The 13,354-nt window shown below is 36.4% G+C and overlaps 1 long non-coding RNA gene across 1 annotated transcript; it reads left to right on the top strand.

The window, feature by feature from the left end:
- Positions 1–8,993: 8,993 nt before the first annotated feature.
- Positions 8,994–11,772, top strand: LOC132641804 (uncharacterized). Its single transcript, XR_009582976.1, has 3 exons — positions 8,994–9,120; positions 9,195–9,710; positions 10,895–11,772. It is a non-coding gene; the product is annotated as an uncharacterized LOC132641804 (long non-coding RNA).
- The last annotated feature ends 1,582 nt before the right edge of the window (positions 11,773–13,354 follow it).

The raw sequence follows: 13,354 nt of genomic DNA, 5'->3' as shown, positions 1-13,354 counted from the left end.
TGAAATATGTATCCAAAAATCAATTGAACAAAATGAACTCACAATGTCAACCATAGCCTAAAGAGACTAATTAGTGAAAGTAAGAGACAAAAATTGAGTCTAAATGTCACAACAAGAATCTTTACTTCAATCGTTTTTTTTTTAAATCAAGAATTCATACGCCAAGGTTTAAATAAGTTGGTACCAAGCAAGCCAAAATTGGTCAAGGGGAACACCATTTTTACTCCTAAACCACATAACTAAGAACGGAAATAAAATAATAAAAGTAACTAATCCACAACATGCCAACAAAAAGGTTTTCAAAACTTTGAGCAAGTTCCATTTGTAACAACAACTATCCATAGCCACACCAACAATCATAAAACAAGCCCGGCAAGGGCACACAATATTCATACATAAGACAAAAGCCCGACAAGGGCACAAATCAAGCATAACTGAAATATAATGTGCTACCACATGCCACCCCCAACTACAAACATTGCAGTGTCCTCACTGCACATAATCGAAACAACAACAACAACAACAACAACAACCCAATATAATCCCACCATATGGGGTCTGGGGAGGGTAGAGTGTATGCAGACCTGACCCCCAGCTCGAAAGGTAGGGCGGTTGTTTCCGAAAGACCCTCGGCTACTGCACATAATCGAAACAAAACATAAAATAGTTTGAGAGCAATTAATTTTTTGTTTTTTACTGTCACGACCTGCGACTCACAGGCATGACCTGCGATTCGCAGGTGATGTCACCTGGAAAAAAAAATTATCTCTGTCACACTTTGCGACCTGACCTACGATTCGCAAGTTATGCCACCAGAATTTTTTTTTTTGCAGCTTTTACTGGTTTGGGGGTTGTCCGGATATCCGACATGCTCAAAACAACTCCAAATATTCTGAAACTTTGCAGATTAGTCAAAAACCATAAACTAAACTATTCTAAAAAATAAAATTTCAAAAACGATTAAAAAAATTTAAAATGATGGGTTGCCTCCCACCAAGCGCTTAAGTTAATGTCGCGGTACGACGGTTACTTTACCACTTTTCCCTCCATTTGGAAGATATGAATTTGCGCCCCAACTTTGAATCAAGATTATGATGACGCTCATGGGGCGGTGGTAGAAAAGCAAAGAGGCCAACTCTCGGGTGTCGCATTTTGCACTTCTTGGCCCGTAAGTGAGGCATGCCATTTTGTCTTCTTGGCATAGCAAACTTCAAAATGAAAACGCTTTCTTCTTCATCTCCAAAATTCTCGATAGGCTCAGTTAGTTCAACTTCCATTTCACTAACCAAGCATAATGTTGAAAAATGGTTGGAATGTGGTCTAAGGCGCTCCATTTTCAAATTCGCTTCATTTTTTACATCCTCACCCAAAAATGAACTAGAGTCTTCAAAAACCATTTCATGAACTTTTTTATGCAACTCTAGTATCATTTCTTCAACTTCGGCATCTTGCATTATTTTTGGATTAGTCGGTTGGCAATTCACTATTAGCTCATGAAAATCAATCTTGACCTCTTCTTCATTGGAAACCAACTCAGAATTACAATACATGGCCCTTTGATATTGAGCATTACATGCTTCAATCTTTGCATTCAATTCGGCCTCCAATTTCCGGATAGCAATTTCAAGTAGTTCCACTTCTTGACTTTGCTCAACATGCATTTTTAGAAATTCTTCCATCATCCATGAAATGCCTTCACGGTGATCTCCATAGGCTTCAAGTTGTTGAGCTTGATTCATTAGCCAATCTTGGCTCAAAATTTCCATTTTGTCAAGTTTTTCTTCATTGTGAGAGTCGTCCAGCTCTTGTAAGAATCCATCCATGGTGAGATACACCTTTTGGACAGTTTTATCATCTCCATGTTGAACTTCTTCCCACAATTTGGTCAAGACTTGTCCATATTTTTCATTCCTCTCCATTATGCTTTTCAAAATTTCCTCAACTTCTTCTTTTTGAGAATTGGAGATTTCTTTTTCAAGATTTTGCTCTTCATCTTCAAGTTGAACCATTTCTTCAATTTCACAACTTTCGTTGTGCTCACAAGAATGTTCGGGCTCATCTTTTAAACTTGAAATCTCTTCTTCAACCAATTCATTTTGAGGAGTAGACACCTCCATGACAATTGAGGAATTGGCATCCTCAAATGAATCATTCATTCTTTTCATAGCTTCTCCATTTTCTAAAATGGATTGATGGACGAGCTTTCGTTCTTCCTCTATTTTAGCTTCTCGATCTAAGTATGTTTGGAGCATTGCCATGATTCCTTCAAATCCGGCACTTTTCCCTTCACTTGTCATGTCATTGTCCCTATCAAACTCAAAAGTACAACTAGCATTTTCGTTAGAACAACTTGGAAGAGGGGAAGCAAAATAATTGGGACAATCACCCCAATGTCCACCTTGACCACCACATATATTACAAATATTCCCATCATAGAATTGAGACGGTGCGCGCATCTCTCTCCCGGGAAAATTTTCACAATCTTGCCAAAAGTGGGATCCTCCACAATATGGACATGGGTCATCAAAGTATGAACAACTACCATCCGATCAATTTTCATTATAGGATGCCATTTTTTTATATATATAAAAATAAGATAAAGCAACAAAACAACAAGTTTGGACCAAAGCGAGTAAGCTTGAATCCCAAACTAACTCAAATACGCCAAATTGTTCCCCGGCAACGGCGCCATTTTTTATAACGTCCAAATCCACTCCTCAAAGAGAAAGTGTACACGGTCGTATGCAATATAATTTACCCAACTATGAGTCGGGGTCAATCCCACAGGGAGCAATATGCTAGGCGATTAAGAAAGTAAGGAACTTTCACCAACTACGCTAAAGCCAAACGATAGATAATATTTTGGTTTTGTTTGAGAAAATTATAACTAATGCGGAAATGTAAACTAACCTAGAAAGCGAGTAAAATGATCAATGGCCACAAGTTTGGATACAAAGGAAATTACACTCAAGTAACGATACAATGTATTTCACGATTTTACAACTAAGAGCGGATTTTTGTTAATAGATAATGATTTTCTAAAATCTCATTGAAAGTCTTCCAACCAAATCAATGAATTTCATTCTAAGCTTTTCCAAGCCTTAGAGTGTGATATTAGGAACAATCAATTTAACCCCAAGTAATTATCCTCTTCCGAGCTCAAGTTATTAGATGGGTTTAATGACCCAAATCCTTGTTAACTAATCTTTTCCAAATTGACTTTCCTCTCTCGAGCTCAAATCAAATTAAATGGGTGAGTCCTAGGGTTAGCTAATCCCTTTGGAAATATTCAAGAACGAGATTAATTAAAGAAACAATAACCCACTTCATTAGGAATAAAAATAATTCAATACATAAGCATAACAAGAATTTCAAACCAAACTTTAATCAAGAATATTTTCATAAACAAGATTCAAGTAATAGAATAGAAAGCTACACACTTAGATAATCAATACAAAACAAGGAATTGAAGAAAGGATTAAGAAATATCTCATTAAAGTGCTTCCAATCTTCTCCTCCAATGGTGTAGATGAAACCCTAGCCTCCAAACTTGTATGAAATATGGCCAAAGATGAATAAAATTGCTCCCTTGTCTTCCTTTTGTGAGAAAAGGACAAAAATGGTCCCTTAACTATGATAGTAGGTTCAAAATAGTCCCTTAACTATGCACTTAACGGTTTTAGTCCTTTAAGTTTGTTACAAGTTAACAAAAACGGTCCCTTAACTATGAGAGTAGGTTCAAAATAGTCCCTTAACTATGCACTTAACGGTTTTGGTCCTTTAAGTTTGCCATAAGTTGACAGTTTTAGTCTCGACAAAATATTCATCGAACTCTATTTGTTAGATTTGACGAGAACTATGAAAAAAAAGGGAAAAATTAGTGAGAACTCTAGATCGGTCAAATAACTCGAGACAAAATCGACGGACGTTAGTCGGTTATAGGAAAAAACTGAGGAAAAACCTACAGACTTGATAATGTAAAAAAATAGTGTCTCGGAGCACAAAGATCGACGGATTCTGTCAATTAAAATCGAGGGATTCCATTCGCTAAGTAAAATACACTAGATTCATTTTTACTGAAAACTAGAGAAAACTAAATACTTCCAGTGTAGTGATTCCTTTTTTTTTAAATAGTTTCCGCGCATTTTTCCTCAAAAATAACCGATGGACTTCCGTTGGTTTTCATAAAAAACAATAAAAATTAAAAAAAAAAAATAGTGTCCCTCGATTTTATCCATCGGTTTCAGTCCATCGTTTTTTCGCTTGTTTTTTGTAGTGACAACTTTTTTAGTTTCTGCTATTTCTAATTTATTTATAAAGTCTAGTGTATTTTATTTAGTTGATGGATTCCCTCAGTTTTAATCGATAGAGTCTGTCGGTCTTTGTGTTTCGAGACACAATTTTCTGACATTATCAAACCGTTAAGTGCATACTTAAGAGACTATTTTTAACCAACCCTCATAGTTAAGGGACCATTTTTGTCAACTTATGGCAAACTTAAAGGACCAAAACCGTTAAGTGCATAGTTAAAGGACTATTTTGAACCTACTCTCATAGTTAAGGGACCATTTTTGTTAACTTGTAACAAACTTAAAGGACTAAAACCGTTAAGTGCATAGTTAAGGGACTATTTTGAACCTACTATCATAGTTAAGGGACCATTTTTGTCCTTTTCTCTCCTTTTGTAGTTGCCTAATTTTTCCAAGTTCAAAAAATGACAAAATATGCCCCAGATTTCAGTTTTTGCAGTTCTGCCCGTTATTTGCAGTTCTGTCCCGTTTTTGCAAAACTGTTCACTTTTGACAGTTTTGCAAAACTGTGCAGTTTTTGTCCAATTTGGCCTCTTTTTGACTTTATTTTCGCTTGGTTTCTTCCGATCACTTCTAAATCACATAAACCTATAAAATGGAAATAAACGACATTAAATGCACTATTTTCTCAATCAAAATATAGCAATAATCTAAGATTAAAGAAGAAATAAGTTGGTAAAATACCAACTTATCAGTGGTGCTTGAAAGGACTAAGAGTCTATTCTTCCCATCGTTGATCACTTATTTGTGCTCCACTGATGGGGTGCCCACAAGGCCAGGTGACAAAGAAAAGGGGCCCGGTGGACCGATTCATCCATTGAAGAAGAGAGGGCCCAGTAATGTGCAGAAGAAAAGTAGGATTGATGTAGCAGCCCCGCCATTTGGGCAGTTCACCTCTACTGCATCGGATTCGACTGGTGGGGCACCTGCTCCTCCCACGGCTATACCACTCTTGCCACCACTGCAAGAAGCCGCCAGGCCTTTTCAGTATATCTCCACCCAGGTCCATGGGGTGGACACTCGGATTCAGCAGCTAGTGGCTAGTCTCCCTTCGGGCCCATGTGGAGAGGGCACATCTATAGCTCATTCTGGTCCTGGTGGTCCGACATTAGCAGGTGTGGTGGAGGAACTGAAGCATATAAAGGAAAAGCAGGGTAAGATGGAGAGGAGGCAGAAAAAGGCAAGAGAGCACGCCAAAAAGCAAAGCAAGTTTTTGAACAAGATGATGAGTATTCTAAGGAGTGTATGCGGAGCACAGCATGAAGAGGAGGAAAATGAGGAAGATTTTGTTCTGCTAGAGCCCAGCAGCTCCAGTTCCGAGGGTGAGCATAGATGATCATAGCACTCAGTGCTAGCAGTATGCCTAGGATTTTTTTTGTATGCTTATGTGATGCAGTGAGGACACTGCAAATTTTTAAGTTGGGGGTGGCTATATGGTATTGTTGTATTATAAATATGTGTTTAGGAACCCCCTCGGCTTTTCTTTGCCAGAGTTCTTTTCCTGGGGGGGGGGGGGGGGGGGGGGTTATTTTGTTGAAACTGGCATGTTTAGGATGTTGCTTAGGTTGAGTAGAGTAATTTTGGCTTATTTGGTATTACTTTGTAACTGATGGCATGTATTGTGGTTTGTTGGAAAATATGGACCCCTCAAAATTTTAAAAAATACATACTTAGAACATTTATTGGTTGACATGATTGATTCTTTATATGACATTATGATTATTAGGGTATTGTGTGTGATAAATGACTACTTATGAGGTCACAAGTGTAAAAATAAGTGTCCTTATGCCAATGTGTGTGTGAGCTGTTAGTTTGGTTCTGTTTATGCATGTATAATCTAGAACTTGCCCGGTTGGTCTTGTATGAAATCCGAAAGTGAGTTTGGTTGTAAAATGATCTTAGGCTTTCTTTGTGTAAATAATCACTTTGCCTAAATAAACCTTACCAAAAGCTGAAAATATCCCTAGTTTCCCTTTTTGAGCCTTTTGACCCCTTTTCTTGGCTAGCCAATTATGAAACCTTACCCTTTGTGCAATTAACCCGTCTTCGCATCCGTTCCCTCCTTGATGCTACTAGAGAGACGAGGCAAAATGCCTAAGTTGGGGGTGAATTAAATGTGGAGTAGATGCTAAAAACATAAGTTGGGGGTGGTGGAATCTGCTAGTAGAGATTCGATGTGGTAGTTGCATATATATATATATATATATATATATATGAAAAAAAAATCAGAAAATTGTAACAAAAAAAAAGAGTGTAAGTTGGTTAGGAGTAAAACCACATCGAGGTCGTAAACTTGAATGAAAATAAAAGGGTTGGAAAGAAAAGAGGTAAGTTAAGGTGAAGAGATATTGTAGTGTTCAAGGAGGGTGAGTCACTAATATCCAAAAAGTATCCTACCCGTCCCTAAGCCTACATTACAAGCCAAAACAAGTCCTAATGTGATCACAATCGAACTAGCCTAGGACGAAAACATAGAAAATAAGGGCAAGCCTATAACACTACAAAAAAAACAACGTTTAGCGACAAACCATAATCTGTAGCTAAATAGCGACGTATTAGCGACCAATTATAATTTTGTCGCCTAATAAGCTACAAAATAATTAGTATCAAATATAGCGACGGATTAGCGACAAATATATATATATCCGTTGCTAAAAATTGGCGGGAAATTTTGACGCCTAAAATTACCTACAAAATTAACGACGAAATGGGGTGCAAAAATTACTAAAAAGTAGCGACGAATTTAATGACAAATAATCCATGGTTGTTCTTATTTTAGTTATCAAAACATTTTCGAATTCGTTGGGACGGAAAATTTCGTCGCTAAATTTTTAAAACTAAAATAGCTAAAGTTATTATTGGAGACAAAATTTAGATCCGTAGCTATATCCGTCGCTATGTGGATTTAAGTTTATTTAGGGCACAAATCTGCTCACATACCTCGTATTAGCTCCTCTCTCAAAAACCTTACCTCTTGCTCTATTCTTCTATAATGTGAGTTTTTTTTATTCCAATCCAATAAATTGGGCGTGAATATAAGGCTCTTATGCAATGGAAAGTTGGAAACATAAAATTAGAGGTTGGATTAAAAAAAATTACAAATTGCAGAATTATTTGCTTGTAGAAATTCTGAAAGTGCTTAGAAATTCAGTCTCTCTCCACCATTATTCTTGTCTTTGTTCAGGTAACTTTTATCCCCATTTCCTTTGCTTTCTAAGTTACAAAACGTACTTGGATGTTCATAAATATTTACTTCACAATTTAGGTTTAGAATAATTTGTGAACTTTTTAAGTTTGACAGTAGTACTTTTTAGTTTCAAGGATATAATACGGTAAATAATGATGTTTTGGGTAGATGAAAAATTGATACTATTTTAGGGTTCAGATTTCAACTGGAATGTTCTTATTAGGGATTTCCCCATTCACACTTCAGTCGATTTTAGGGATTAGATTTCAACAGGGATTTACCCATTCACGCTTCAATTGCTTGTTGATATGCTTTATCTCATAAACATGATGAGTTTGATTGCAGTTTTTTGGATCTTACTTTAAGATTATTCAGTGCAAGTGACAGATTCTAACTTTGAAGTTCTTTGTTGGCTATCTCGACAGTATTTCTACAAGCTATGTATGTTTTTTTCCCTTGGATATAGACTATTAATATAATGTATATGTACATCTAACATACAATCGACTACTCATTCTTAACATTTGGTTGTACTTAGCTCACTTCTTAACTTTGATGCTTGTTTTCCTTTAATTTCTTCTCTAAGCATTGGAAGTCACAACATAAACTAGAGAAACAGGATATTATCATTAATGAACCTCTTGTGTAGCATTAGGACTTCTCTCGGTAATTTTTCTTATTGAACTTTGTAATGTGATTAACTTCGTGAATCTGAAATTGTCTGTTGTTCCTTCCGAAAAGAACGATCATCTCTTTAAATATTCCTTTGGCTATTCTGATAGTTAGCATTCTTCAGTTAGTCTGTTATAACTTAAACAAATCAATTTTCTAAGTACAATTGATTATCTGTGCTTCAAAATATTGAATAGGGATTGCAGTGCACTATTGGAACTGATTGAGGAATATTTATATTCTTCAAAAGAGCTAAATAATCTAGAGGTTGGATATACAAAAGGTTGGATGGCCGAGGTAGTAATACTTCCAGTTTCATAACAGGTGTGAATAAGTTTATCCAGTTTGCTTTTTCTCAGCGCAATCGCATGAGTGGTGACAATGTTAGATGTCCATGTAAAAAATGTGACAACATGAAATGCATGGATGTCGAAACCGTTGAATTGCACCTTTTTCTGTATGGATTTGTTGAGAACTATTTTATCTGGAAGTATCAAGGGTAAATAATGTGACCAGTGAGATGTCTTCTAGAGGTGATTTTCATGGTGGGTCTCAAACCTAAATTGGGATTAATTCCATTGGTATGCTGCTTATCTTCTCTCCGAGCAATTTCAACTAATTTAGGAACAATTAACAAATTATTTGAACATTTTCGGATCTGTATCAGTACAATGATATGCAGAATTACAGTCTTGAACTTAAATTGTCTAAAATGTACAAAGCTTCAAAGGTTTCTTGCTATAGAAACTCTAGAAAATCTGTAACATGATTGAAGTAGTATTTCTTATTCTGGCTTTATATTATGTCTAACATGATTGAAGTAGTATTTCTTATTTTGGCTTTATACTATGTCTGCTCTTTCTTTTGTATTAGAAAAATGTACTCATGTGAGTTGCCACTGGGACTCACACGGGTGGCTCTATCAATGTAGGGGAGCATCGCAAGAGACTTGTAAGTGTAAACATCGAAAAATCTCATTTAAGTTTGCACTAATCCGAATCTGAAAATTTCATTTAATTTTGCAGTAATCCGAATTTAAAAAGTGTGCCTAGCTTGAAGATAGCAGTTGGTTGAAGGAATTTTAGTTGTGTTTCTTTTAGACTTAAAGGTAGGAACTCAATCTTGATGCTACATGAATTGGCAGTACATGAACGCTACATTACCACATATATAATTGGAAATTTCGAGATGCTTTGTCTCTTCAGAAGGGGATATGAGGCAAAAATAGTTGGTTGTAGTTGTAGATACGAGACATGGATGGAAATCAATGTTTTTGGTTCACAAGTCAAAGAAGAGCAGATGGGGTGATTGAAGAATTCATGAGTTATATTATGAATGAACAGAGACTAATATTTTCTCTATGTTATTTTCAATCTCAATTGTACACAAAAATTTCTTTTGCCAATCTTCTGAATTGAGTAACTTTTGTATAGGCTGTTGAAAAGGGTCGAGATCCAACACAAAGTGAGATGCATTTGCACGTCCATACACATGGTCATGATGGAACATCTTTTGTTGGTAAGAAATCCCAAATCGTACATGTAAGTCAACTTTTTCTGTTGTCCTTATTGTTTACCATACCTGTGCACTTCTATTCTCTCCTAGAACAACTGCTATTTTCTTAGATAGGGATTTTTTTGTGTTCAAGGAATACATGTTTGATTTCTTAAATCTTAGAGGTTTTTGCGTATATTTTGTGGAGTATCTATATTAGTTTTTTTTTTAACTGGTATATCTGCAAAAAAATCTAAACAGCCTATCAAATATTTACTTCAAAGAGCACTTCTACTGATTTGAAGTAACAAAGCATATCTAGTTGACATTCTTGATTCTCATTTTTTATTTCATGGAGTAGTGTTTACCCTAAGAGGGTTTCGGTTTTAGCATAAATTAAAGAGATAACATAAAAGTTTATCATTAAGAATTTTTACAAAATTGCACTATGCAAAAAAGTAAAAGCTAGGTACCAGCATGCTCAGAGAAACCTCTTTTTCATGCTTAGAGAAACCTCTTTTTACAAGTCATGGTCTCACATACTGTGTGACTCCACATCCGCAAAAGCATTGGTGGTTGCATCAGATGGCTTATCTGATTCCATCGCAGGTCATAGTGATTGTAATACTCCATTAGACTTATGTAGGGTGGATATGTTGTGTGTTACAACGGAACTCTACAATTCTCGAAAATAAGCATAAGTTCTCCATCCTAAGCACAAAGAAAATAAAAGAACCAAGTAAATATTATGATATCCGTACAAATGCGAGAAGCTACTTTCCATTATTTGATCTTCTCAAGTAGTTGTCTTATGGATAATATCCCAAATATGTTTGAAGGCAGCTTTATGTTCTAGTGCAAGCTTCTACTTGAACATGACTTATGCAAACGAAGTAAATCAACTAAGATAAGGGCAGAAAATCAGGTGGTGCTTTTTTTTTTTTTTTTGAGAAACTGGTGCTGTAGAAAACTAGGTGGTACTTCTGCTAGACTTCTACTATTATTTCTTATGGCTGATTTGCGTAAATACTTTACATAGGACCAAACTAAACCACGTAATCTGCGTTGTTTGTATATGCATGTTCATTGTAAACTGGGCTTGTTATGGTTTGAGAAAAAGTAATAAAACGATCTCCACTTCTCTTTTGAAAGTAACTTACTACGACATGACTGTACAGATGGAAAAAATCTTTAATATTTAAATCTCATTAATTATTAAACTCTTCTACAGGAAAAATATCAGGAAATATTACAACAAAAAACATTGACTCAGTCTGATGTTGATCAGTGTCAAGCATATTATCAAGCCGCGGGAGGAGAAAGAAAAGAAAAGTATATAGTCTTGGATCTCAAGCAAAATGCTAGTATGGGCAGAATCTCTGTGATTCTTTCGGATTCGATGCTACATCTTCAGGAGCACCTCCGATTGCTCAATCAACACCAACAGGAAATCTGGATGAGTTTGAGATGCGTTTGATTCCTGTATTGACAGAGCATATTGTTCCTGTGATCATTGGAGTTTGTGATGCGTTTGATTCCTGTATTGACAGAGCATATAATTCCTGTGATCGTTGAGCGGGTACGAGGATTAGTTTCTTCGCCCTCGCATCAGCCAAATATTGATCTTACCAACCACCCATCAGTTGTGACACTTACAGTTCCTACCTCTCCTGCTGCTAACTTTGATGAGGTTCATGCATTGGGTTCTGATGATTAAAGAATGGAATTCCACTACCCCTGCAAGGTAACCCGAACCTGGAACTGATGGATGTTGTTGATATGCCATAACCCACTACCCAATTTGATTAGAAGATGCAGGAGGACTAAAGGAATATTGCTTAGACCAGGAAATAGTTAGCCTATTTTGTTTGACCCGTGAGACTCCAGCCTCACGATAGTTAGCCTATTTTGTTTGGATTTGGTGGTGTTTATGGATGGTTTGTACTTAACGGAATATTGCTTAGACCAGGAAATAGTTAGCCTATTTTGTTTGACCCGGGACACTCCAGCCTCACAATAGTTAGCCTATTTTGTTTGGATTTGGTAGTGTTTGTGGATGGTTTGTACTTAACGATACAATTATATGCATTATGCTTTATCCTTTGGACCTTGTTGTTCCTGTGATCATTGGAGTTTGTGATGCGTTTGATTCCTGTATTGACAGAGCATATAATTCCTGTGATCGTTGAGCGGGTACGAGGATTAGTTTCTTCGCCCTCGCATCAGCCAAATATTGATCTTACCAACCACCCATCAGTTGTGACACTTACAGTTCCTACCTCTCCTGCTGCTAACTTTGATGAGGTTCATGCATTGGGTTCTGATGATTAAAGAATGGAATTCCACTACCCCTGCAAGGTAACCCGAACCTGGAACTGATGGATGTTGTTGATATGCCATAACCCACTACCCAATTTGATTAGAAGATGCAGGAGGACTAAAGGAATATTGCTTAGACCAGGAAATAGTTAGCCTATTTTGTTTGACCCGTGAGACTCCAGCCTCACGATAGTTAGCCTATTTTGTTTGGATTTGGTGGTGTTTGTGGATGGTTTGTACTTAACGGAATATTGCTTAGACCAGGAAATAGTTAGCCTATTTTGTTTGACCCGGGACACTCCAGCCTCACAATAGTTAGCCTATTTTGTTTGGATTTGGTAGTGTTTGTGGATGGTTTGTACTTAACGATACAATTATATGCATTATGCTTTATCCTTTGGACCTTGTTGAATATTAATATATATGAATATCGGTTACTTTAATTAAGTGTATTTAAGCGTTCATGTAATATGCTTGAATAGGGTATATTTTTAATTATAAATAAAAAGAATATTAAAAATATTAGCGACGGATATTTTTCATAAAATTAAATCTTGCGACAAATTGACTAAAAAAGATTTTTGTCGCCAAAATCAAGGAGAATTAGCTATAAAATGACTGGCGACGGACACTTCTGTCGCTATTAATAACAAATGACGAATTTTGTTATGAACTTTAGCGACAAAATTAGTCAAAATAGCGACAGTCGCTAAACTTGGCTACGGATATATTCCGTCGCTAGTCTTGCGACGGATTTGTATTTTTCGTCGCTACGAGCTTAGCTATGAGCATTTTAGCGACAAACTTGAATCTGTCGTTAATCTGTCGCCAAACTGGTTTAGCGACGAAAATATGCTGTTTAGTGACAGAATATGTCCGTCGCTAAATGCTGTTTTTTTTGTAGTGCTATGATATTTGCATGTGTAGATATGAATTTCTTTGTGAGTGTGAGTGTTTTTCTCTTCTCTTTCGTCTTCGTCCCATTCTTGTTGTATATATGTGTGTTGGGACATTCTTTGGTCTATGTGAGGGCATAAGGATGAGAATCGAGCAAAATAAAGTGACCACCTAAAGTGGCATTTGGGAGCATCATAATGAGTTCGATAATGTAATGTCATGCATTGAAGCTTCATTGTTAGTCGTAGTGTTCCTGAGTTGTGTATATTGCTTTAAAATAGAAAATTGGGGTGGTCCTTGGAAGAAAAACATGCATGCCGATAGTTTAGAATCAAAACCAATGTAGACATTGTTACTCTATGATATCTAGGTGTTAGATTGAGTCGTCGTTTTGTATGGCTTGCTTGAGGACAAGCAAATACTTTAAGTTGGGGGTTGTGATGTGGCGTGATTTTACGCCACAATCGATGTCTTT

This window comes from Lycium barbarum, chromosome 5 (genome assembly GCF_019175385.1).
Source record: "Lycium barbarum isolate Lr01 chromosome 5, ASM1917538v2, whole genome shotgun sequence".
In the NCBI taxonomy this organism is placed as follows: domain Eukaryota; kingdom Viridiplantae; phylum Streptophyta; class Magnoliopsida; order Solanales; family Solanaceae; genus Lycium; species Lycium barbarum.
This window is presented reverse-complemented; position numbering and strand designations above follow the sequence as displayed.